The following is an 18,298-nucleotide window of genomic DNA, read 5'->3' on the forward strand; positions in this document are numbered from 1 at the left end:
CCTTGTGCCTGTAGAACTTCTTGGTGCTCGACAGGGTCGAATCGGTTTCAGGGCACTTTGCAGCTTCTGCGACAGAGTTCAAGAACTGAGACAGCTGCGGGTATCAAGCAGCAGGTAGTTCGGCGAGCAAGGCTGGACGGACAGCTGCAGGCTGGCCTACACAGCGGCTCGGGGTCAGGAATTGTCTCAGGGCTGGTTGGCGGGTCTGAAGCACTCGTCGGGGCATCTCGGACGAGTTTAGTGAGTGGGGCGTGACAACAGTCAGCATTGCAGTCGGTTGTAGCTCAAGCGGCTCGACTGGCTTGAAAATATCCTTTAAGGTGGCTGCTGGTTGATGCTTGTAGGTGCGCTCCTCCTAGCTTCTTCGCTGGGCTTGTGTCGTCTTTAAAGGAGAGTGTTGCAGGCAACGGCCTTGTCCTTGGTTTGGTTCAGAGTATCTCTGGCACTTTCCACCTAGGAAGCTTGCTTGCTGAGCCTAGCCAGACGCGCTGTGTGCTGGGTGGGTACCGGTTCTGGAGCTGCTAAAGGCTCCTCTGGATTCAGTATCTCCCTCCGTTCCCTGGGAGATGTTTAGGGGAGGGATCTTGCTTCCCTCTTGGAAATCCTGCCCTTCCTTCACTGGCTGAAGATCTAAGGCAGACTGTACATTCAGCCAGGTTCTAAAATAGTTCTTCTTGTTACTCCTTGTAAAGTCTTCAGATGAACTTCCAAAAGAGGGGCTCAGCCCTCCTTTAAAGTCAAATGGGCCCCAGTGATTAGTGTATTCTAAGTCTACCTTAATGAACCAATCCTAGGCCCCCACCAACTATCTTCTGTTATGCGTGTGGTGTTAACCAGAGTGCTTTGCAACAAGAAAGTAAAAGGGTGAAAACATGTACTACTGAGTCCCACCCATCTTCCTGTGTGTTGTGGATGAAAGGGTCTCTCTGGTTAATTGAGCTCTATTGGGTGGAAGCTGGACCCCCAACAGGGCTGTGGGGGGCCAGCAGCTATGGGAGACCCCAACACCTCCCATTTGGCCCACAGGAATACAACAGAGACCCCAGCAGGCAGCCACATGTTCCAAACTGTGTTTATTCCTGGGCAGCAAAAAAGAAAAAACAAACACGCAGAGCTTCATGCACATCGAAAGTCCAGGCGCCATCTCCCCCGGGGCTGGCTTGCATGCCAGCTTTGTAATACACTGCAGGCTGACCTCACAGAATTGAACCAGCTCCCAGAAACCTATCTCATCCTGCTATTGGCTGCTAACTAATAGGTTACCTATGTAGCCCTTATAGAGAGCCTGATAATTGGACATTGGACTTTTGCGTCAGTGGGATGATTTAGCTGCGCCACCCCCCATTAGCTAACTCTGAAATTGCTGCAGTATGAATCTGTTCCCATCAGTTTTTAGCTGAAACAGGCTTTTTCGCCCCTGGGCTCTGTGTTCATTGGCCAGAGCTGAGCCATTCTTGTTACAATTATGTTTCAAATGGTGTGCGAGTCTTGCGAAAATGTCTTTCGTTCCCATAGAAAAAACACTGGGCTCTGGATGTTCTACCGTGGTTTTACTCTTATTTGTGGAGAATTAAAAAATGTTTGTCTGCCAGGGTTCACTGTCGTTCAGAGAAAGCAATCTTATCTCACTCTGCGACCTTGGCTGCTCCTGGGTTTGCGAGGAGTATTGATGAAGTCAGCACAGCTGGTGTTCAGTGAGGCAAAATGCACTTGGCTGTGATTTTCCTGAAACGTGGCTTTACACTGTGCAATTAGTTCATGTTAATTACTATAGGCATCTGCAGCCTTTAAACGGGGGTTCTTGTGTTTTGTAGATTATGGTATTGCTGCATTGATTCTAATGTAGCATGGAAGTTGCAATGTTGGTGGAGTGGGTGTCTTTCAGCATGTTTGTCAACCATGGGTGCGCTGGGGCCTGGTTCAAATGATAAGTGCGCTCCTTGTTCTTCCTGCTGTTCTTCTGTGTATGTGCCTGGGGTGAGGGGGCATGGGTTTGATCTCGATTTTCCCTCTTCAGTCCCCCCTCTGGTCGACTTTGTCGACCACACCACCAAGCAACATATTCACCTCCTTCCGGTCTTCATATCTTTGTCAATTCTTTGAAGTGTCCATAATTGTCCACATTGTTGTCGATGAACAGTACATGTAGGAATTTTCTCCTTCTGCGTTCCACCACACTCACTTCCCTTCGTACTTCCTCGGATCACAGGGAGTGTCCACCTTTATTACTGCTGGAACCATGTAGCACACTGCTATCTTCTCCCTTAGTCCGGCTCTTCCTTTCACCATGTCTCTTATTTGCATTCCTATTTCTTCTTCTGTCGATCTCCCGCATCTTGCAATGTATCTTGATCTTGCACAATGATGCTGCGCTCGGTACTATTGCTTCCGTTATCACCTTCAATGGAGCAGCCAGTCATGATGTCATCCATTACCATGCAAGCACTAGCCAGTTCTTTCCTTTCTCTGTTCAGATGTATTTTTTGCTGAGCATTCCTTTGTGTGCTCGTACTTTATCCAAAGTTGCTTCTGTCTCGCTCGAGAAGTAATTCCTACCTCTTTAGACTCCTCTGTCTGTTTCTCCTCTTCCGTTGTTTTCCATCTTGTGCATCACCAACAAGGGCATGCTGATGTGCACCAACGAACAGTCGCCTCCCCAATTCGATGGTAGTTTCTCTTGATCATTAGATACATGTGCTCAATAGTTGTCCATAAGCAGTGATGTTCCTGCTCTCCCTACTTGTCGGAACCTTCTTGAATCCAGCATGATTGTACACTTCTTTTCACTGTTGTGCTGGTAACATAAGGCTGGTACCTTCACAGTATACGTTCTTCTTCATTCTCCACCCAAGTCACCATCTTCACTCTTTTGTCTCACTCCGTTAGGCACTTTAGTTGCTGCTTTATGTAATCATCTTCCATAGGGGATTACCCCCCTTTTTTTTATCAATCTTAATTCTGCCCTCTTCTCTTGAGATACATGAGTGTCGTGCTCTGCTGTAGTAATTTCTGTTGTAATCAATTCTCTCAAGGCATGTGTTATTAAATAGTTGTCAAGACAGCTCTCCCAGTGGTGTCCCTATCAATTTAGTACATGTGTGCATGTTGCTGGTTACTACTGCTATGTGTGTTATGTGTATGTTTTACTCCCTTTGTGTGTGCCCTTACCTCTCCTTACTTTTACAGCAGCTTTTCCTCACCCACTGATGCCGTAAGTCTTCCTGCTTATGTCAGGGAATGTTAGCAGGGGATACAGCGGTAATGCTCACTATTACATACAATTTTCAAATGATCACCCCCCATTATTTCGTTCATCATTAATAGTCCCATCATAATAATAAAAGTCCGTATTTGCTTACCCATAACCACTTACGCTGCTGTGTCCTTGCAGCTGATGAGATGATAAAGTTGCCCGCCTGAAAATCGCAAGAAGGGCGTTAATACTTGAGTACTTGTTAGTAACCTCAAGCTGCGCAAACTAAACAATCACTAAGGGCAAAAATGAAACCTCCCCCTGGACATTTCGTGTTTTGAAAATTTCTGAATATGGGTAGGGAAAATCTTGGGCTGTTTATTCAATGGAAGCAAGGAAATATACTTCAGGGAAACGTGCTCTAAGGGGTCTGAGGTTCCTGATAGGTGGCCTCAGGGTGACTAATGGAAGATAACATTAAGGAAATTTCCTACACAATTCTAACAGCATACATACGCAACAACCTGCATGTGCGAGGAAAAGAAAAGGAACAAAACAGTGTTAGAGCTGTAGGTGCACAAAATGTAATATGAAACTCAATTAAACTTTGGACATGGGTTTGTCAGTCCCTATTCTAGTTGCTAGTGTGCGTTGGACCATAGGATGGCCATGTTTCCCTAACTCGGGAGTGTTTGTGCTGTTTTGCAGTTCATGAAAATCTTTTGCATTGGCCCTGTTGATCGTTGCTCCCTCGTTGGCATGGTGGCCACCGCTTTGTAGGGCTTGGCGCCTCACACATCTAACAAAGTCTGTCAGGAGGGCAAACTGTCCCATACTAGTCCGTAGCCATTGGGTGTTAGTTGTCCGTTGTCTTCAGGCCTGCCCTGGGTCCTTTATATCTGGCGAGAAATGAAAAAGAAACGCTTGAGACCTGGGAATTTACATATTCTTCAATTTCTTGACCTAACCTCTCTGCACTACTCTTGCACTATTCAGTGTCCTAGTGGGAGGAGCCAATGGTACATTTATGCACCATCCTTTCACTACCTGGTGGTGTTCAATGACGGTCTGACCGTAACTTGTTGCACTATTCAAAATGTACCCGGAAAATGGGTAGGCAGTCAATTTATTTGAAGATACTCATTACACACTTGGACCATATATACTCAATTTAGGTGCTAGTGTACAAATGGGCCTCTGGATCGTTATATTTACTGTACTTTTGTTGTAAGCTATTTATAGTGTGTGCCTTTGTCCCGTGGGGCATCAGGCACTGACAAGCTAAACAGGGAAACATCAGGGTGGTAAATTTGTCATATAGGGTGGCTGTGTTTCTAAATTAAGAGGACCATGTTACTTAGTTAAGATAATCGCAGGGTTTTTAAATCTTTTTTTTTTCTATGGCTCCTCTCACAAATGTATTTATTTATTTACTTCCTCTTTTCTTTCAAACCCAAACGTCACAATTTACTCCCATTCTCTCTATCCCACCCCATGTCCGCTTGTTAAACCCTACCTACTCTGTTAATTACTCATTTAGTCTAGTATTGTATTACTCCACTACTTTAATTACTGTTACATTTAAACAGTATAGTTCTCCCCCCATTATCTACTCCCAAATTTTAATACAACCATTATTCTCCAGTTCGATCAGCAATGACCTCTTTCCCTATGTGTTGGCTAATGCATTTGTGCCAGTGCTGTTTTCAAAAGCGCTAGTGGCATTACCACTTGCACTGTGTTATTTTGTCGCCAAATTGGGTCTGTTGGGAACATCGATCATCCACCCTTTACCCCTATTTTTCTCCTCCCGTGGTGAACTGTCAATGAAATGTACGCCTCCCCCCTCAAGTGCACCATCCTCCACCTTGTGTGTCTCATTTAATTGCTCTGTGTTATTCGTGTATGCATGAGCCCGGTCTCCTCGCTGAAAGATGTGTGCTCAGAATGTAGCTAAATGTACTCTCTTGTGATGCACTATCTTTATGCACCCCCATCTTTACCGTGCCCCTCCACTATACCTAAACAATCTTCCTTACTTTCAACATGTGTATGCCTGGTGTTTAACAATTTGTGGCTTTGTCTGTTAATAAGGTGGTCATATCCACTCTGCTCATGATGTCACAAATTTCTCTTCACTAATGCATGGCCTAGTCGGCTCACTGTCACCCAGAAAAGAAAAGAAATGTGTTACCTATCACCACCCCTATGCAATTGTCCTCTGCAGTATTGAGTGTGCGTGAGTGTGTGTGTCGGCGTGCGTCTCGTCCGCTCTGTCAGGGAGGTGGAGCATGAGCGTGTGTGGCAGAGTGAGACAAATCAAGTTTGTCTTGGGCTGTCCTATTAAGGGTATAATGTCAATCTATGTCCTTTGGAAGGTTTGTTCCCCATCAGGAAGACCCCTCCCAGTCATGTAACCGGTACCTTTGCTATTGTGTCAGTGTTCTGTATGGGTGCTGGCTGCTGTGCAGTGCCGCTGGGTTGTGATGCTTGTGAGTCCTGGGGTAGTGGTGCTGTCATTTGTTGTGTCTGTGTCCGTACATGTAGTGATGACAGTGCCTGCGTTGCTGCTTGTGGTGTTTACTGAAATTATCCTGTCTTGCCCCATGTATCCTCCCCACATTGGTGGTGCATATTGTGGTGGTTGTTGATATTGCTATTGTGATGCTTGTGCGTGTGTGTTGAGGCTGTTTTAACTGCCCCTCCCATTGCATACTTTAATAATTTATTTTGTGCCGACTTGCCCTAATCTGCCTTTCTCTGCCGTTTGTTTAACCGTCTTCTCTTGCCACAATCTACAATGCACACAGTCATTGTCTAGCACGCTCTACTTCCTGCCTCCCTTCCATAACCCGATGCATGCTGCACCACCCCTTACTGATCCTCTATTATATTTTGCTATTATGTCTTATTCATTCCTTCTCTCCTCCTCCCATCACTTCCTTTCTTATTCCAGTGCAACCCACTCACTGGCCACTTTTATCGCCCGTTCATCCTCCTGCTTTTGTACCCATTCCCTTGCCAGCTATCCCTTCTCCACGCCCTTTTCCCATAAGCTCCCTCTCATCCATCCTCCTCCATTCCCTTTCTTCCTTTTCCAGTTCCCCCGCTCTCTTCCTGTCTCTCTCCTCGCACTGCACTTACTTTTCGTGCTCCCTCTCCCGTCTCTCTCTTCTCCCTCCATTTTGCACTGCCCAGTCAAGCTTTTGTGCTCCTTCTTCCCCTTCTCTGTTGCTATTGTTACTCCTTGCACCTCCCCCGTTATCTTCCCTTTAAATGTAATTCCTCTGTACCTGTACCTTCAATTCTGCTTCCATGCACTGCAGCCCTCCCTCGCTCCCTCTGGTGCTGCTAGTGGGTTTTTCCACACCTTCCTGTTTGTTCTCTTTGGTGTATTGTTATTATGTGTATGTTTGGTGTTTAAATGTCCTTCTGCTGTTTTCAGTTCTCTCATGCAATTCATTCCTTGCTTACCATCTGTGTCATCAAATATTACACTCATGGAGGTGCAGAAGGGTGAGTCCCCTCTTCCCTCTGCCCGTGCTGGTTCGGCGTCTGCTGACGCCTCGCCACTTCCCTTCAGCTCGTGCACACCGTTCATCTGTAGCCAGGTGCCTTTTCCCATCTTCTTTCCTGTGTAAGTGCTATGCATGTGTGTCATTAGCGATTGCTGCACGCTGCTGGATAAGCTGCCTATGGGCAGCCATGGTCTTATTTATTTACCTTCAGTACTTTTGAATCTTTGCACACTATGTTTTACTAACTTATTTTGGCATGGAAGCTGTGTGCTACACAACAGGTGAAGGGGAGTCATTTCTCTATTGTGTGATACCTTTTACCTCACCTCAGTTTGAAAATTTCGATGGTCCGCTGTTCAGGAGCAAAAGTTAGAAGATAATTGAACATATTTTCAATTTCTGTGAGCCTTCTTGGCTCCGCACCTTAGCCAGTGCACTCCATGTGTAGCCCATCGTCACCAAACCATTGCCTTCTCCGGCACACCCCCACAATCTTGCGCATGTGTCTTCCACACACCGCCTCTGTGTCACCTTCTTCTTTTCCAAAACCACACCACCATCTCCTCACCATCAAGAATCCGTATCCTATGTATCAATCTAAAGGTGACATCACCAAACTAAAAACACAATACAAATGAACAGACAAATGTGCATACACAGAACAATAGCCCATTGCTTTAAACCCCACAAATATCCCAAAATAAAACCCCACAATCCCCACAGCTATCTTCCTGTTTCAACTGGAACAAGGTAAACCACAATAAAACTCTTATAATTGGACTGCGCACGCTGCGTCGCCTCGTGTGGGACACGCCCCTCACCAGGGGAGCTTGACCAATTATCTTCCGCACTCGGGAACAATCTAGCTACCTCCTGCGGGGAAACATCATCCACTCACTGAACTAAAACACTCAATTAGCAGGGAACATCATCTACTCATTGCCCTACAATGTCAATTCATAGGAAATCCATACCGCCGTACAGGTAATCACCATCCAGAACAACAAGCACAGCACTCCGTCCTATACGTGGGGAGTCACTACCCCACCCAACATGCTCATAAACACAAGAAGGGACCACTGCAACCGCTCCACTCCCAACTACAATTCACGTGCCGATCACCACCAATACAGCACATTTTTTGCGACCATGTACAATCTCCCACCACCCAATTTACAATACCTCCCCCCCAGTTTCTACCCAAACAAAACAACTTAAAATTTCTGCAACATACCGATCAACAATACATCATAATACTTGAAACATTTGCCCATTTTTACCCCACACAATCACACCCTCCCCTCAAAGCCCATGTTGCTGGTTGCTTGAACTTGTACTTACATTTCCTATGCTGCACTGGCACTTGCTCTGCTACTGGACACCCCTTCTCCTGCAGGGCTCTCACCCATCCCTCAAGCGGGGTATTTCCAAGTGGCCCCCAATGCCTTTAGCCGGTTACGCGTTTTTCGGTGGTCTTCAGGTGCAGGCGAGGGTCTCACAGCTTCCTTGAGTCGGCGGCAGGGAGTGCAGTTCAATGCAGGGCAGGCTGGCAGTGCCCATTCCCCCATGTCTTGCAATGAGCCTCACAGAGGGCACCAACTTGTTGGGGAGAAGCTGGACCCCCACCAGGGCTGTGGGGGTCCAGCAGCTATGGGAGACCCCAACACCTCCCATTTGGCCCACAGGAATGCAACAGAGACCCCAGCAGGCAGCCACATGTTCCAAACTGTGTTAATTCCTGGGCAGCAAAAAAGAAAAAACAAACACGCAGAGCTTCATGCACATCGAAAGTCCAGGGGCCATCTCCCCCGGGGCTGGCTTGCAAGCCAGCTTTGTAATACACTGCAGGCTGACCTCACAGAATTGAACCAGCTCCCAGAAACCTATCTCATTCTGCTATTGGCTGCTAACTAATAGGTTACCTATGTAGCCCTTATAGAGAGCCTGATAATTGGATATTGGACTTTTGCGTCAGTGGGTTGGTTTAGCTGCGCCACCCCCCATTAGCTAACTCTGAAATTGCTGCAGTATGAATCTGTTCCCATCAGTTTTTAGCTGAAACAGGCTTTTTCGCCCCTGGGCTCTGTGTTCATTGGCCAGAGCTGAGCCATTCTTGTTACAATTATGTTCCAAATGGTGTGCGAGTCTTGCGAAAATGTCTTTCGTTCCCATAGAAAAAACACTGGGCTCTGGATGTTCTACCCTGGTTTTACTCATATTTGTGGAGAATTAAAAAATGTTTGTCTGCCAGGGTTCACTGTCTTTCAAAGAAAGCAATCTTATCTCACTCTGCGACCTTGGCTGCTCCTGGGTTTGCGAGGAGTATTGATGAAGTCAGCACAGCTGGTGTTCAGTGAGGCAAAATGCACTTGGCTGTGATTTTCCTGAAACATGGCTTTACACTGTGCAATTAGTTCATGTTAATTACTATAGGCATCTGCAGCCTTCAAACGGGGGTTCTTGTTTTTTGTAGATTATGGTATTGCTGCATTGATTCTAATGTAGCATGGGAGTTGCAATGTTGGTGGAGTGGATGTCTTTCAGCATGTTTGTCAACCATGGGTGCGCTGGGGCCTGGTTCAAATGATAAGTGCGCTCCTTGTTCTTCCTGCTGTTCTTCTGTGTATGTGCCTGGGGTGAGGGGGCATGGGTTTGATCTCAATTTTCCCTCTTCAGCTCTCTGCGGTTCCTGATTAAAGGCAGGTCTCCCTTGAAGTTGTGGTGAGAACAAACTTTCTGTCTCCAATAAATCACATACGCATACACTCTGAATGGGGTTCCCCTGTGGGGGTTGCCTACTGTAAACACATGTACCAGGCATGACACTTCACTGTCCTTGATACTGAGGGGCGGGAGCTGGCTTCAGGTTGACACAGTGCACATCAAAGTTTGTTGGGGGTTTTACTGTCTTTTGTTAGCCTTTGCATCTAGGCCCCATTTGGGCCTGTTTGAAGTATACTCTATTACTATACTAATTATGTTTAATTTGCTCCCACCATTCTGCAGGGCCAACAAAGGATAGGGCAGATCCATGGAGCATTTGTTAATGAATTAGGCTGGCCATGACAGGGGGAAGGTTTTGCCCTCCCCCTTTTGAGATGCCTTGATGTACTCCTGGGTGTCACATCACAACTAAATGTGACAGTGAGGACTGCGCTTGTAGGCTGTGTCCACCAAGAGTACACACGTCTATATGTATGTTGTGCTGTGAGCATAGGGAAATGTGTGATTAGCCCCACACATTTTCCAGAGTTTGACCTACCCACATTCAATTTCATATAAAAAAAAAATAATCAAATCCCAGGTGAGTGCATACCCACTGTGCGGATAGTCAAATTCCTCACGTGCACTCAGGTACCAAAAGGTAGCCCCAATAATTCAATAAATGCATAGAGTGTAAAAACAACGTATTCATGAGATAATACCCATAGTGGGAGGCCGCTTAGCAATGCGTTTTGCACCATACCAGGTGATTGTTCACACAATAGTATTGATTTATACATTTTGGCCATTGCTGCAGCTCTAGACCACAACCGCTTCTCAAAGCACAAGGGCCAAAGCAGTCCTCCATGTTGTACATCACCACAAGTAAAACACTACATACACACAACTGGGAAAATACATAAGCAAATGATTAGAATTCACAACAGTATAGTCCTTCATGTGCAGTATATATATGATAGAATACTCAGATGTAATAATAGCACAGTACCCTAAAGTGTACATAAATGCATTAATGAATGGGAGGATAGCTCAGCGGCAACGTGCTTGCCTTGGAAGCAAGAGGATCCGGAGGAATACAGGTTCGATCCCTGGGTCCACGCTTAGAAACCTCTGGGTATTAAGGGCGTTATAAATAACCTGTCATATCATGTCATGATGCACAAAAGAATGGACATGAGAAGGGAACACTGCCAGTTTCTATGCATAGTACATAAAGGCATCCTTTCTCCTTATAACCTGCATAATACGTACAGTGCATTAGTGGAAACCACATAACGTTGAACCAGTCGAGATGAGACAGTACATTTATATCACCATCAGAGTAACACTAGATATGTACCTAAACAAAAAATACAGAGAACAGCGCCCCTGCTTTGATTGAAGTGTATTGTACTAATCCTTACAATAACATAGCAAATCACCACAATGCAATATCACAACCCCACCAGTCAGACAGAAGACCTGCACCAGTATTCCACATCCAAACTACAGCGGGCAGTGCCTCAACTCTCGAAAAAAGAGACTGAGACGCAGATTTAAAAATCTGCCCCTCAAGGCTGTCAAGTGCAAATGCTTCTTATCTTAAATCAAAGAAATCCAGTTATGGCACTATACGTAACACAACAACAATGAATATATACATATATATTTACTTATAATCCTGCCTGTTGCTCGTCAATCTTTATACTGATCACACCCATTCAGTTTGCCCACTTCCTCTTCGTGGCTTTAGATCCCAGTGCGCCGACTCAGGTCATTCACCTAAAGCGCCTCTGATGGAGTTTGCCGTGACCTTTATTGATCACTACAAGTATTTATTTATTCAGCCATTCATAAAAGATTAAGTGGCCAATACCTGAAATATCAAGGTCCCATCCGATTGAGGAGCTGGAGGTCAGCAATATGTATTGATGCTTTCTTTTTAAATAGAGATCAATAATCACCACATTGTGGTCTCTTCATGCTAAGCAAGTGAGAATGGAACCATTTCAATGTTTCAGCTGTTATGGTGTAATCAAATTGCTGGAGAACCTGGTTTTGATTCTTTTGTAGACTGTGTAAGGGTGCAGAAGTAAGACTCTGACATGCAGGGGTCATGTTATTGGCTATATACCTTTATTATCAGTTGTAAATAGAAAGTTAACCCTAACTCGCCCTAAATCTATGAGGGTGTTGGGGAGAAGTTGGACCCCCCCACCAGGGCTTCTGGGGGTCCTGGGGTACAGGAGGCCCCAACACTTCCTTTTTTGCCAAGAGTAATGCAGCACAGTCAAGCAAGCAGCATGTTCCAAACTGTGGTTTATTTCTGGCCAGCAAACAAACACACAGGGATTCGTGCACAGAGAAAATCCAGGCTCGCTCTCAGAGGGACTGGCTTGCAAGCCAGTTTTGTAACACACTAGCATCATGCTGACATCACAAAATTGCGCTAGCTCCCAGAAACCTATCTCATCCTGAGATTGGCTGCTGAGTGATTGGCCACATATAGTTCCCTTATAGAAACCCTGTTAATTGGTCCTACGTTGTTAGGGGGCTGGCTTGGCTGTTCTTCCCAATTACCTAATTCTAAAAATGTTGCATTGTGAAAGCCTTCCCATCGGTTTAGCTGAGCAAGGCTCTCTGCCCCTGGGGCCTCAAGTGGTTATTGGCCAGAGCTAGGGTCTGCAGGCTTGAGACAAAATCTGCTCGCAGGTTGAAATGTGTGTTTCCCCCTGCGTCACATCTTGAAGGAAATGTGAATGTGAGCTTGTGCCACACTTAGATGGAATTCTTAACCTTAGCCTGCGTCGCATCTAGACAGGATTATGAATGTTAGCATGTGCAGCACTTAGATGGAATTCTTAACTTAGGCCTTCGTCGCATCTAGATAGAGATGTGAATGTTAGCATGCGACACACTTAAATGAAACTGTGAATGATGACAAGTGCAACACTTGAATGGAATCGTGATCACTAGCCTGCCTCATGTCTAGACATAATATTGAAATCTGCAAGCGCCACACTCAGATGGAATAGGGAATGATAGCAAGCATCACACCTAGACATAATTGCAAGGCAGCAATGCCAACTAACAAATACACTAACAATTTCATCCCTCTGCATACACCTCTTAAACTCTAACCAAACACAACCACAAGGCTAAAACGCAGCAATACGCACAAACTTCACTATACTGCAACAAAAAAACAAACCGCACATAGACTTGCATAACAGCACACAATGACTACCGACCGTAAAACACCCCACGCCCAGCCAACTGACCCACCGGGCTGAGGCTGCCAACACCACATCACTGCTATCTTGCCCTTTTCCAGCTTATTCCCACCAACTCACCCCCTGCCCCTCCTTCTTTCAGAGGCACCAGAGCACCAGGGGACCACTCCGGTGGTGATAGTGCGCGGTACAAATATCCTTTAACATTAACATAAAGGTAACTGTCGCTTGTGCATCATAAATATGTGTGAATCACCACTGCCTTATGAATGCACTTGCTTTTAAATGTGACATGCAGGCATTCTTGTTAAACATTGTTGCAAATCATGTCTGGCTTTTGTGAGCTTGTCTTTTCATTCTCATAGAAAAGCCACAGAGTCACGTGTCTTGCCTCCACACTCTGGGTTCAATTAGCTGTATTTAATGAGAATTATTGAAGCTGGCTGCGCTCAGTTCACTGCCGTTCAGAAGCAAAGAATTTAATCTTGTTACAAAAGAGTTTATCTGGTTACACGACCTTGGCTGGGGGCTGCAAGGTGCATTCTTGTCTTGTGCCAAGCCATCGCCATTGGACTTCAGTGAGACAAGTGTATTTGGCTGTAATGTCCTGAAGCCAGGCACTGCCACTTGATAATGCATGAATTAATGAGTTATAGTGCTGTTAGGTGGCTCAATGCTTTTGCTTTTTAAATTTTTATTTTCACAGAAACCTTTGCATGGCGTTAATTCATGTGAGCATCTGCAAGCCTCTAAACAGGAATTCTTGTTTTTTGTAGATTGTGCATGGCTGTATTGCTGATTGAGGCTAATGTAGCATGTCTTCTTAGCGCTAGCGCTTTTAATGAATACTGTCATTTAAAGTGTCCCTGCTAGCACCCAGAAGCTCTTCATCAACTCTGGGAAAGGTTTCTGTTACTTTTAGGTTGCAGTGTTGGTGTTGGTGTCTTTCAGCATATTTGTCACCCATGGGCTTACTGGGGACTGGTGCAAAATGGTGAGTGTGCTCCCTATTCTTCCTGCTGTTCTTTTCAGTTCATGCATCTAGGGTGAGGGGGGCAGCAGTAGATTTCGAATGTTCCTTTTCAAGGGGTTTCCCAGGCTAAATGGAAATAACTAGTGTCAGAATGTCCAAAGTAAAATTCCCACTTTCCCGTGTCAGAATCCCAACTCTGTTCCTTACACAGTAAGCTAACTAAACAAAAGCACAATGTCTTCTGTTACCCGAGAGTTGTCTCCCTCCCCCTGGACAAAAGGCAGTTTGTGGAAGATTCTGTTCATCTAAGTTCCAGCCACTCCTTGGCTGGCAGAGAAATGTCTCTATTTCCCCAGTCTTTTGTTGACTTACACATTTGCTCATTGGGATCCCAGACCCTGGTTGGTTGTGTTGGCTTCTCCTCGCCAGCTACTGTGCTGAAATGATTTGCCTTGATGCTCTCTACAAGCTGTATGGGTCCTTGACCCTTGGGTGCAGACCTGGTTCCCTCTCACCAAGTGATGCACTCTCCATGTGTTGACTGGATACCCTCGCCAAGCTATAGACCTGGTTCACTTCCTTGTCAACCCGTAACACAATTTTCTGTGTGACTTTGGGTGTAAGCCCCAAACTCGCCTTTCCGGCAGTATCCTTATTATCTGTAGACCTCGTTCACTCTCCTGCCAAGCCTTATTACAACTTTGTGTACTACGTGGGTGCGAGTCCCAGACTCGCCTTTCCAGTGATTGAAAGAGTCTCCCTGCATTCTGCAAGCTCCTGTGGCTTCCCGTGCACACTGCTGCGTGGCATAGATGAGTGCTAAGTCCCTCGAGGCAGCTGGGCTCACTTGCGGTACTCCTGTCCCTTTCGGGACCTTCTCTCCCCCTGCGGCGGCTCTGCAGGTTTCTTCCATTCGGGACTGGCATGCTTGTTCACCTTTGCTGTTTCCCTACCTCTGGCACCCCTGGACTCTTGTTCCGCTTTGGGGACTCTTTTTGTTTTTTTAGTTTAGTTGTAGTTGAGACCATATGGAGAGTCTAAGGTTGCCAACCCCTGCAGTATGTATTGATGATTTCTCTCTTTGATTCTCTGTGACATCAGGTAATTGAGGATATTATGGATTTAACATTGAGTGGCACTAACCATGTCACAGCTGTTCTGCATGGGACTATATTAACCCTCGTGTCTACACTAGTAATTATTTTTATTCCACACAGGGCACCATAGAAGAATGCTAGTGTGGCTAGGTTGACTGCTCACCCCTCATTTGCTCTTGCATTACCTTGCCCTCTCGCCCCTTCTTTATAGAGGCTGTTCTCACAGAATATCCCCATCCAGTCTGACTCAAACATTAATCTTTGCAGAGGCTTTGCTGGGGGATAGGGGGGACTGAGGGGGCTATAGCCCCGGGTCTTTTGGTTGTACCCTCAGATAGAAGCTCAGGGGCTGCAACCAAAAGGCTAGTTAGGGTAACAAACATTTCATGCAATTAGCTGGCCACTGGTAGCTCAGCATGGCACAGAACCCCATGTCTGTAAGCATGATTTAAGGAATGCCAAATACTAAAATGGAAACAACTACCTCTCTAAAACCCAACGTATTGAGGCATGTGAACTAGTCTTTTTTTATTGAGACTACCAAACAATATTCTGCCCACTGCTGTCAATAAAGCTGTTCCTGTTTGAAAAAACACATATATGTTTCATGTCACACTAAAACATTTGATATTTAATATAATGGGTAGCTTGTGCATTATGGGCCAGTGTGTTTTGTCATCTCTAAGTTACGATGACTTCTACAGCCTATGTCTCCAGAACCCCTTGATTAATTGATGGAAGCATTATACACAGTCACCTGTGCTTTTGTAATAAATCCCGGTTCCATTGGGTTTGACACATGGGTGCCACTGAGTCCGCCACTAGTCCCCACACATAACCCTATTCACCTCCACTGCTATCACTTGTCTATCCTAATCTTCCTATCCTTTCCTGAAAACATTTTGTAACTTCCTTTTTTCCACTCCCACCTTTTCAAGCTTTGAAGCTTGTAAGGCACTCTGAGACCCTCTGGGTAGGGCCAGTGCTAAACAGAAAATCAAATTAATTAATGAATTCTTCTCACAAGAGAAGGCTGCAGTGGGCTGCACAGGGGCCAGTGTTGCCAAGAAGTCTCACCACACAGGGATGTTATGGATATTATGCTGCATGTAATCAAAATAAAATGCAACAAATTAGAGCATCTCAAGATTTCAACATTACATTTGATTCCATTTCCTACCAATCGGTATCCTCGTACTGCGTGCCAGGGATGTGCCCCACGCACACCTTGCGATGCCATGGGAGGCTGGAAAACCTGGACCGACTGCCTCCAGATCATGCTGCTCATTCTCTGCAGCCCTCACTGGTCCGGAGCCGTGTGGTCAGTGTTGGTTTGGCCACTTAACCGGCGGATCACAGGCATGGGGCCACCCCTAGGGGCTAACCTCTGCCCTATAGTACCCTCCTACTCTCGAACAGGGCGGGTGGGCGAGTTCTCATGTGGGGGCGGAGGGGGTCAGCTGCAGCACATACCTGCCTTACCTCTGTGTTTACGGGTGTGTACGCTCTTCTCTGGGTCTCTGGGGAAGAGTGTGGCATCGCCAGGTTTTCTGGCATTCCCTCACGTTTCCTCCCCCATCCCTGGACTGGCTATGGTAGACGAGGCAAAGCAAGCAAGGAATATAAGGATGAGAGGAGAGAGGTTGCTGCATGAAGACAACTGGAAATGTCTTGCAAGTGCCCCGAGTGCTGCAGGCCTGGGGCTGCTAGGGCCGCACACAGCAGGCAGCTGAGGATGCCATGAAGGAAAGGGATGACTCTCAGCAATAGTGCAATCTTCCCACAGATTTGACAGGTACCACAGGGCCTTGAAACACTTGTGTATAGGCGCGTTATAAATGCCTTATCATATCATGACCCGGTAGGTGTGGGTGCTGGGGATTGGGATGTGGCCTAACTTGAAGGTATTGATAACAGCTGCAGATTATGGCACTGCTAGGCTAACCCCTGCCCAGAATAGTCACACGGTGACACACTGTGTCCCAATATCTATGCGCTTGTACAGAGTGTAACGTTGCTCAAATATAATGATATCAATGTTGTCACAGATATTCTATTCATTAAATGTGTATTCACACAAATTATTGAAACATTTTTGCCTGTGCAGGATTTTGGCCAACACGTGTTTCGACCGCTGTGGTTTTTTTTAAGGCAAAATTTCAAAATGATCAACCTAAATCAACAATTTGATTTGACAATATATGTATCGTGAGTCCATAGAAACCAATATTGGTGTTAACATTGCATGAAACCATTATGATTTTAACATATCACAATACCATTGCGCAAAACATGTTATCATCGGCAAAGAAAACGAGGCAAAATGGGGGGAAAAAGAGGAATAGAAAAGCAGGGGGGAGAGAAAATAATGATTCAATAGTTCATCCATTATAATATAGCAGTGATGAGATAGATTCAAATTAGTTATTAGATTCAAGAACCTTCCATGGGTTTCTGAATTACGAGTCAATGATAAAACATACAGGAAGGTAGTCATCATTGCACTGACTGAACAGTGACTTGTTATTTAAAAAAACTTGTCTATACATCATATGTCAATCTGGACTAACCAATCTTCATGCCATTTTGTCAGACAATTATCAGAACTATACTAGTGTTTAATGGACCATGTGTAGACCAACTTGAACCCTCCAGGTCTGAAAACAGGATACTGATGTTAATCAGATAGTTTATGTCTCCTGGCTACTCACCAGTTGGGGAACTGGATTCATAAATGGCAATCTAGTAGCTGTGAACCACTTAAAAAAAATCTGCCTTTTAGGCAGGCCTCCAGAGTAGAGATACTGCGAACAATGAGAATCATTTGTATCAGTTAGGTTGCTTTTATCTCCTAAATCAAATATATTACTGGAGATATGGTCCTGTGTAGGGTTGAGTAGGGATTTGAAAGGCTAGTCTTCTATTCTTTGGTTAAATTCCCACCGCGAATTATCCACTTTCTTTGTGGTATCTTCAAATGAAAGTCTCTGCAAGTAAAATGTTGATTGTGATGGCTTGTAAAATGTTGGATTGTGCGGGTTGTAGTGTTGGCACATAGAACTCAATGTCATTGGACTATTCCCATTGAAATAACTTACTGAGGTCTTGTAGTATCTGCAGTGTCATGTTGGGTTCCTTCAAGTGGACCCAGCCTTTGCCTGGCATCCGCGTCTAGTTTCTCGTTGGTGCCATTTTGCCCTTTGTTTATATTTAAGGCATAAGGCATGACGTCAAGCGCAAACTGTGTGCGTTGTGACGGCAATACTGATTTGTAAACAATCTAGTATGGAAGGAGGGTTTCTGGCTTAAGGCATTCTGCTTATAATGCATCTTGGGTGTGATAAGGCACTAGAAAAAATGGCTGTTTGGCATATAATTAGAAGGTGGCCCGGATGGGTGAAGAGGATAAGAATGGTGTCTGAGGAAGGTGCACTCAGAGAATGGCAGCTAAATAATCCTAAACGCAAGATACAGATGGGTGGACATGGTGGCTGTCAAGGGTGGCGGGGCTGAGCACGCGTCTCTCATAATGTTTTAGATGAGTAGTCGTCGGATCACTAAACACTAGTCTGTCTAACTTC

General features: G+C 45.4%; 1 protein-coding gene across 1 annotated transcript in view; it reads left to right on the forward strand.

Annotated features, from left to right (window-relative positions):
* The window catches only part of SEMA7A (semaphorin 7A (JohnMiltonHagen blood group)), a 266,576-nt gene that overhangs the window by 66,874 nt on the left and 181,404 nt on the right, over positions 1-18,298 (forward strand). The gene's annotated exons all lie outside the window — the stretch shown is intronic.

Source organism: Ambystoma mexicanum, chromosome 11 (assembly GCF_040938575.1).
Source record: "Ambystoma mexicanum isolate Mex_15411 chromosome 11, UKY_AmexF1_1, whole genome shotgun sequence".
Taxonomy (NCBI): Eukaryota; Metazoa; Chordata; class Amphibia; order Caudata; family Ambystomatidae; genus Ambystoma; species Ambystoma mexicanum.